Source organism: Miscanthus floridulus, chromosome 8 (assembly GCF_019320115.1).
Source record: "Miscanthus floridulus cultivar M001 chromosome 8, ASM1932011v1, whole genome shotgun sequence".
Taxonomy (NCBI): Eukaryota; Viridiplantae; Streptophyta; class Magnoliopsida; order Poales; family Poaceae; genus Miscanthus; species Miscanthus floridulus.
Genome location: NC_089587.1, coordinates 72,628,560 through 72,638,474, shown reverse-complemented (window position 1 = coordinate 72,638,474; position 9,915 = coordinate 72,628,560).

Sequence of the window (9,915 nt, the reverse complement as noted above, 5' to 3'; positions counted from 1 at the left end):
TACACCCTCAACTGCAATGCCATCATCATCATCTCCAAGGCAATGCAACTCCTCTAGAGCCCTTGCAACCATCTCACTAAATGAAGGCCTATCATTGAATAGCACAGGCACGCTTTGTATGTCAACAAACTCAACATATCCATAGCGATCACAATCAATGGTGCCTCCATGATATGTGGTCACTAGGTTATCCATCTAGTTCAAACACATGTCCTTTAGTTCAAATTAGACGATAGATAGTACCTAACAAGTACTTTCTAACTATAAACTAAGTAAATAAGATAATAACTACGTATATATATATATAGTGTACTCAAAAAGTACCTATGTCTATGTACATATGTATCTATGTTTCTATCTATCTCACTAGATCACTAACTAAATCAACTACCTGAGTCATCACATTAACTAATAAATAACAAATAATCGAACTACTACATGGCGCGGGCACAGGCACTGTAGGGCCCGAGGACGATGTGGCCGCGGGCACGTGGCCAGCCCGGGCGTGGGCGCGAGCGTGGACGGTCGCCGAGGGCATGGGTGTGGCCAGGGATGGCCGGCGCAGGCACAGGGCTAACACGGGCGCGGGGCCAACATAGGTGGGGACAGCCGCCAAGGGCAGGGGCGCGGCGGGGCGGCGCGAGCGGTTACGGTTCGGTAGAGAGAAAGAGAGAGGAGGAGAGAAAGGAAGGGATGGCCCATACGTAAGAGAGGGCTTGGCACCAGGATTGTTGGCGGCGAGCTCGGCGCCAAGATCCATGGCGCCGAGCTGGCTACCATGTCAGCATCCATGCCGCCAATGTGGCCCTGAGCTCGGCGCTAGAATGTTTGGCACCGAGACATCTAAGCTCGGTGCCACCATCGATGGCGCTAAGCTAAGGGTCTAGATTTTGAAATCATACCTCTAAGGCACATTTGTGAAAACATTTCAAAAAAAGGGCTAAAAATAAAAAAAAATTCGGGCTCCGCCGCTGGCCACTCAACGTGTCAGCGAAATTCACTACCGTCGTTGTGTCCCTACCCAATTACTCGGGCCCAGAGCTTCACCACGTTCTTGCGCTCCTCGCTGACCGGCTTGCACCGCCTATCGCCACCAGAGTCCACCGTGTGCGCCATTCTCGCTGTGGCGACCACGCCATGGCCGTCGTGCACCACCCCACTATGGCCAGCCATCACTGGATGCTCACTCGGCCTCTCTATTTGTGTTTAGCTTCCTTGAGTCGCAACAGTGCTCATCGTCCTCTTGATTTTGTTAGACGCAAGCCGAACGCACCGAAGCGTGAACCCACCACCTGGTTCACGCTGCCATCACCATCTGCGTTGATGGCAGCGTAGCTCGATCTCGTCTCAGACTCTATCGCTAGGTCACACAAGTCAGGGTGAGCTCCTTTGTTGCAAAGCCAACCCCTTCTAGTTCCGGCTAGGTCTTTATCTATCGAAGTACCGCCACACCGCCATGTTTCGCACCGCCGTGCTGCCAAGGCCGTGGTTGAGCACGTATGAAACCCTAAATCGATCAACCGTCACCTTAGATGCGTGCGCATGAGAGTGAGGAGCATGTGGGTGCCTTCCCCATCACCGACCGACTCACCGCCGGTGACTTCCGTGGCTTACCCGCCGGTGGTGTCGTAGTCAAGGCCGGGCAGGGCCGGTTTGACCATGGGAGCCATGCATCAGTCACGGTCGGTAGGGAAGGGGTGGGTGAGAAAAGTTTTGGCGCAGGAAAATTGAATTTATCTTTTTCAGAAATGATTAAAAGTGTAGTTTCTTGCTAAATTCATAGTAAATTGTAGGAGTGTGATAAAATTATGAAAATTTTTATGTAGCCTCTTCATGATGTGATCTACCTATTAAAAATATCAGTTGAGCATTTTCAGTAGTTTCGGTATGTTTAAAAATTACCTCTTTTAATTATAAAATAAAAATATTAATCCTATGATGCTGAAATTTTTTGTGTAAATGTTATGTGCTAATACTTGCCTTCACAAAAAGTTTGGTACTATTTTAATAATTCTAAATAGGTCAATTAATTTAAGTTTGTTTAAATGTCTTTTTCCTTAATTAATAATTCCTAAATTGATTAGATAAATCCTTAAGGGTCCATTTGGATCCTCGGAATTGAATTCATTCTAAGAATTATAATTTAGACATAGATTAATTAAGTTAATATAGTTATATATGGAATATATTTTTATATTTATTATTAAGCATACAAGGGACATACATATATGTTGTATTTCTATTATAGGAAAGTGAGTTGAAGAGTGTGCTATAAGTTGAAGAGTAGAATTACAACATAGTGATCTATAGAATCCATTTCTATCTTCTACCCTATGAATTTGAGATAGGCTTATTTGTGAGCTTGGGAAAGTTATGGAATGTCAAATTCCAAGCCAAATAGCCTAATCCATTAAATAGATTTCAATTCCTCCAAAATAAAAGGATCCAAACGGACCCTAAATGACTTTGTGTGTTTTATACTTTGATTGTGGACCTTGGAACACACAAACCCCTGATGCTCCTTGGCAATGTAATTAGTTGCTTGATATGCTTTGAATCAACTAGTTCTTATAATTATTAAAATGGTTTATTTAAATATTTAGTTTAATTTTATGAGTCCTTATCGTGATCATGAGCTAAATGCTAATCTCTTGCTGGTTCATGTTAGTGTAATTACTTTCATAATAGATAACTAATTAACTTGTTAAGTTAATAAATAAAATAGTTACCCAAATGATTAGTTAGTAGATGCATGTGATTAGGTCATGTGATGATCCTTGCTTGTCTTCATGATTGAACTTTGTATAATGTTAGTTAAGTACCTTGTCATGCTTGATTAGTATAATGTGATAGGTGTTGCTTTATTGTAAACCACATAAATGACTTGATAACCAAATAATTCAAATGCTTTGTGAAGCGTAACCCAAGTTGTATCACGAAGGAAAGTTGTTCTCAACTTTCTTAGATTAGTTTAAGTTCTGTTATGCACTTGTGTGTGTGTCTCATCATGCACCATGGCATATTTCATGTTGAGCAAGCATCATTTATTACGTGTAGTGCTTACGAGAGTGAGAAGGTTCGTGGTGATCAAGTTTCGGAGGAGGTTCATCCACTAGTGGTGTCGGTGCCAAATCTAACCCCTATGATCCACCATGGAAACTAACCTTCTCTGCAATGCAGGCAAGCCTTAGAGCATAAACCCTCCCTTAGTATTTACAAATCTTTATCACACTTTAAGTCTTGTGAGATGTGCATTAAGTAATTAGGAGTTGATCGAATACCGTTGCTGCATGATTACCTTGTTGTTCAGGTATCTTTAGTTCTACCATGTTAGTATAAATAGGTTGATACCTCTAATGCTTAGTAAGGCTTAGACTTCGATAGAAGTTGAATGATGGTTTCATCGTTCATGAGAATTAAGTTTTACCTTGTTCTTCTCGACTCTACTTAAGGTCGTGAGAATACCATGAAATGATAATGTTCAATTGAGACCGGGCGGGACTCGATGTTATGGAAAGTGTCCTTGGGCAGATAGGTTCACCTAGCTGTGCTCATTCTGTCTGTGTTGATTAAGGACTATTCCATTACGTGAAAAGACAACCACGCACTAGGAATGGATGATGGCGAGAGTACATGTACCCACCCTATGAATCCATCCGGGACGGCGCAGGGTGGTGGAGTACCGTACCCTCAGGTAGCTGTGGACCGGTTCACGTTTTTTAGGATCCGAGTGAGGGTTGATATGTGTAGGTCCGAGACCTGCATATGTCATGTGGTAAGGAAACCCCAACTGGCCCTAATCGATTTGAATCATCATTTGGTCTATGGTACTAGGAGACATGATCCTCGCACCATCATCGTAGTTAATCAATGGAAACATGGTTACTTGTGGATAAGAGATGAAATGAGATGACATGATTAATAAAGTGATTGAGCTAGATTAGGTGCAAACTGGATAACACCGATAACTTAATACGAAACTAAAACTTTGAAAGTAAGGATCCACTTATAGTAAGCTTTTCCGCAAAAGTTATTCTTGCTTCCAACTTTCCTTTAATCCTGCATACCCTTGGAGTCTTTTCTTTTAGTCAGGTAAGACTTGTTGAGTACCTTCAAGTACTCAGGGTTTGTTAACCCCTGTTGTAGGTGCTGACTAGTACTGCTAATCAAGGTCATGTCGGTGGGCTCGACATGATCTGGTTGTCTCTTCTACCTTAGATGTTTACCCTAGCCGCTTCCACAGTTCTACTCAACATTTGAACTTAAGTTAAGTTTTGACTTGAATATGTTTTGTAATCTAATTCTATAAATCTTTCACACTCCGATGTAAGTTATTTTTGTACCAGGTGTTGTAATGCTATGGTAACTCCATATTGATCTTGTATGAGTTGTAAAATGTGGATGATTCAGGGTTTCCCGAGGACACCTGATAGACTACCAGAGTTATCTAGCTCTCGCGTGAAGTAGTTAGAGGTCTTTAGGACAGTGACAGGCACACATGAGCCATATATTTTGGGTGGTTCTACCATAGGCATGCTGCTATCCTAGCCTCCTGGCTCACCCAGTGAAGCACCCTAGCTCCTTCTAGCTTCCCTCTTGCTCGTCTTCTCTCCGTTGTCTGCGCTCACAAAATCTTCATAACGAGGTGAATGGGAGTGGTGAGTTGGTGGCTAGATGGTGTGTGACTGACTGTGTGTCCATGTAGTGCTGAGTATTATGTCATTGATTTGTTGTATGAGACCTCAAATTGGTTCATTGGTTTTTTGCATATTCAAGGGATTTAATCATTGGATATGATTAATATCATCTACACGTATAGAGGTACTAGTGTGTTCTGGAATTTCGGGTAGATCAGGAATACCCGAACCCACCCAAACCTAAATTTGTGGCCACCCACTAAAGTCACCCCCACTAGGCTCACCTCCATGGTGCAGGGTCCTCCGTCTGAGGGCGGTTCCCCATCACATCGGTCCTGGGCCGATGAGGTGGAGGAGGAGGCTACTAAGTCACTGGATTCCCTACGCGGCCGCTTCGTCGGGTCGTCGAGCCTCAACCCTTTCGTGCCCCTTCTTGCCGGCTAGCTCTGGGGTCGGCAGGGCCGAAAGGGTCTCCTTTACCAACTCGGAGGCCTCGATGGACTCCGAGCCTCCCTCCCCGCTGCCTGAAGGCAGGGAAGCAGGTCGCAAAGCCGCGTAGGCACCATTCGAGGAGGAGGCGGCGTCACCCTGCTCCGGTGGCCAATGGCTAGTTCCTGGCTGACGCGCGCCACTCCCATCCACAACTCTCTCCGCCGCAACACTCTCCGCCACACCGTCACCTTGCCTCCATCATGGTGCACCCTATAAGATATTCATAGTGGACCTCTAGACCATAGATTCGGGGTAGAGCCTCTACTAGATGGGGAAAATAGTTGGTGTACCTTCGTATGGGTCACCCTTTTGGTACATGGCCACCGGTGTCGTGGCAGCTCTGGCATAGACGTTGGTACTACGGTGTTGTAGGCGTCGTGGTGGCGATGCCATGGATGTCCAATGGCGACAGTGGTGACCCGGCAGAGGCGGCGGCAGTGTGGTGGGACATCCCGTCGCTGGCAGCACACTGTAGATCAGATTAGGTTTCTCTTGGTGGATCACGGCGGCTCAGACCAACCTTGTAGTTAGAGCCATGATCCCCACCTCTCTTTTATATATGCTATGCGACAGGGGCCCACCAACCATATTAGGGTTGGGCGCCCCCGATCAGGGCATAGAGACAAGGGCCCAATAGGCTGTTGGGCCTATTGGTGGAGATCAACTAACATTCTCCCCGTTGATCTCATTACTATCTTTCAATCTCATATCATTTACTTTTGTTCATTCCATTATAGATTAGCGCATAGAGCATGTCTCATCGTCACGGTCTATTATCGATAGATTTAACAGCTACAACACACTACTCTGTTCTGAAATTGATACTTATCTTTGGGCCTTCTTTTGTCCAGGAATTTTAGGCTTTCCCTTAAACCCATGCTAGCCACATGTTCTCTGAACACCATGTTCTCTGAACACGTTGGGTGGTAAGCCTTTTTTAAGCGGATCCACGAGCATATTTTCTGTACTTATATGCTCAAGACTTATGACTTGATCCCGGACTTTATCTATCACAACATAATACTCTATGTTAATGTGTTTGGCAGCACCATTTGACTTATGTTGTGAGCATACTATACTGCCAGATTATAATCGCAGTATAACTTAAGTGGTCTATAGATGTCGTCAACCACCTTCAAACTGAACTTCTTTAGTCAGTTCACCTGCCCCGTTGCCTCATATCACGCTACAAACTGTCATACATTGTGGATGATGTAGTGACGGTTTGCATTTGAGCTTTTCCATGAAATGGCTCTCCTTTTTGATAGTGAATACTATCCCGTCATGGATTTTCTGTCATCTCTCGCATAATCAGAATCTGAATTTCCCACTATGTGGAGTGAATCAGATCTTTTATACGTCATCATGAGGCCTTTTGTTCCTTGCAAATAATGCAAGATTTTCTTTACTAATTTCATTGTTCTGTTCCAGAAATGCTCTGGAATCTGCCAAGTAACCCGGTAACAAATGCCAAGTCAGAGCGCGTACATACTTGAGCATGTTGTAAGCTTCCGACAGCTGAAGCATATGGAACCACTTTCATTTGATTGAGCTCATATTGGTTCCTGGGGCATTGAAAATCCCCATATCTGTCGCCCTTGACTATAGGAGCAGGTGAGGGACTACATTTGTGCATACTAAATTTCTTTAATATTCTTTCTATGTATGCCTTTTGTGACAGTCCTAATACCCCTTTTCTTCTATCTCGGTGAATCTCGATCCCTAGAACGAACGAGACTTCATCAAGATCTTTCATATCAAGTTTTGAGGACAAAACGTATTTGTCTCCTATAGTAGACTGACATCACTACTAGCAAGTAAGATATCATCCACATACAGGACAAGGAAGATAAACTTCCCACAATTGTCCTCTACATTCTCTTTAAAACCCAAAATTCTTTATTGTCTGATCAAACTTCAAGTACCACTGTCTTGAAGCTTGTTTTAATCCATAAATGAATTTCTTTAGGCGGCATCCCATTCATTCTTTTCCTTCCATGACAAAACCTTTCGGTTATGCCACGTAAATATTTTCCTCTAAGTTTCCGTTGAGAAATGTCGTCTTTACATCCATCTGATGTAATTCTAAATCGTAATGTGCCATTAATGCCATTATGATTCTGAAGGAAACTTTACATGAGACTGGAGAAAAGGTCTTATTGTAACCAATCCCTTCTCTTTGCATAAAGCCTTTTGCCATAAGTCACGCTTTATATCTCTCTATATTCCCTTGAGAGTCAAGTTTTGTTTTGTAGACCCATTTACAGTCTACTGTTTTGGCTCCTTTAGGAATTATATCCAAATCCCAAACTTTATTGACATTCATTGATTTCATTTCATCTTTCATGGCCTCAAGCCACTTTGATGAATGATCATTACTCATGGCTTCTTCAAACGAGGTGGGATCATCCTCCATTTGAAATTCCTTAGTGTTGTACACTTCATAATCAGTAGGAATAGTTGATTTTCTAACTCTTTGAGACCTTCTAGGGGCCTTCACATTTGGCACATCTTCTGTTTGAGGCTACTGTTGCTCCCCCTCATGTGTGGCAATAGGTTCTATAGGATCCTAAAGAACAGGTTCCTCATCGTCATTCATTGTTGCCACAGGTGGGATAACAACAGGTGCTGGCACCACAGTATCTAGCACTATTGGTGCAGCGACAGCAGGTAATGAGAAAAATGGCTCATGAATCATTAGAGTGGGCGCATACACCCACTTCACTTCAAGATCAATTTCTCGAGCTACCATGCTCCCCCTTATCAATTCATCCTCTAGGAAGACAGCGTGTCTCGTTTTCACAAACTTTGTATGTCTCTTTGGACAGTAGAAAACAAAAAAACTTTTGACTTTTTTAGGTAGCCAAACAAATGGCAACTTACTGTTTTGAGATCTAACTTTCCAATGTTTGGGTTAAATACTTTAGCCTCAGCAGGGCTCTCCCACACACTTAAGTGTTTAGTGAGGGTACTCTTCCTGTCCACAACTCATATGGTGTTTTGGGCACCGACTTACTTTGTACTCTATTGAGAATATGAATGTCGGTTTTTAACGCCTTCATTCACAGGCTCAACTGTAAGGTGGAGTAACTTATCATACTGCCCACCATATCTATCAGGGTATGATTGATTCTTTTAGCTACTCTATTCTGCTGAGGTTCGCCCAGTGTAGAATACTGGGCTACTATGCCATTCTTTTAGGGTATGCCGACCGTAGTACTCCCCACCGGTCAGACCTGACTATCTTAATCTTTAATATCTTAATTTTATCCAATGTTTCTGTTCTTTCTTTGATTGGATAAATGTAGCCATAATGGGAGTAATCATTTGTGAATGTTATGAATGAATTATAAGCATCCACACTCTTTACAGGAAACTAACCACAGATGTCTGTGTGAATAATCTATATAATTCTTGCGCTTAGTTTGTCATCTTTCTTTACATACTTTCCTTTTATGCATTCTGAGAGCTCTAATGGAGGAAGAATATTATTCTTAACTAGTCTTTCTATTCTCCCCCTCAAAATATGGCCTAAACAATAGTGCCATAATTTCGACGACGCATCGTGAGCTCTCTTATGCCATCATTATCAGAGTAACACTCTGTCACCAGCTGCTTTATCAGCTGGATAGCATATGTCTTTGAAGAGCCAGTGAACTAACTCTTTATTCTATTGAGGTACTCGATGACCGTGTCACACTCTGGGATTGAGCCCACAATTGTAGGCTCAATCGTTTTCTTTATCACAGCTAAAAATTTATTGTTGGCAGTGACCTACTTCCTATCCTCAAAGTCATAGGACATCTTTTAGGATTCAAAATCCCTCTCTTTAGTTGCCTAAGTGGCATTATTCTCGTTTGTCTCTCACACCAGTGCCACATGATCAGTGGGACACGGTGAGGTGACTACCTAGTCCACCTCAGCCAAGATGAAAACCAGGTCAAACTTTTCTTAACATAAAAATAACACCATTTGCATGCCTTGATTTCAACATAGGTCAAAATCAAAACATACAATTATTCTTGTACACTAATTCTACATCACCGTTGGGCAGAAATAGAATTAATGCATAAAATCATTAAAATTCACAACTTGCTCTTACACACTAATTCTACATCACCGTTGGGCAGAAATAGAATTAACGCATAAATCATTAAATTTACAATTGTTCTTATACACTAATTCTATATCACCGTTGGGCAGAAGTAGAATTAATGCATAAATCATTAAAATTATGATATTGTTATTAACAACGTTGGTCAGAAAATAACAACATCATAATCATGTCAAAACACTTTTTCTCCAATTAAATATTACATTGGTTCAAAATAACTGGAGAATAAACTTTTCTTTAGCAGTCATGTCAAAGTCTCTTTTTCTCCAATTAAATATCACGTTGGTACAAATTAACTGGAGAATAAATAATTTCTTTAGCAGCGGAAAAACTTTCTTTTTCTTTAATTTTGCCCACAGGGAAAAATTACTTTTTCTATTTACTTTAAGCCATTAATCAATTTCTAGGAAATAAACATTTACTAGAAAAAGGAAAAGCATGAAAAAATCATTATCTATTTTTCAGAAGCTTTTCTAGTTCATATCTACTTTCTAGAAAAATAACACATTGGTGTAATTTTACCAGAAATTTTAAACCATTGAAATTCATTCAAATCAGCTTCTGAAATTAAATAAAACATTTCTATACTCTTCTATTCATTTTGGCCCGGCCTGTAGGAATAGTACATAGCCCATTAGCTACAGTGCACGGCCCAGCCTGCTGGAACAGTGC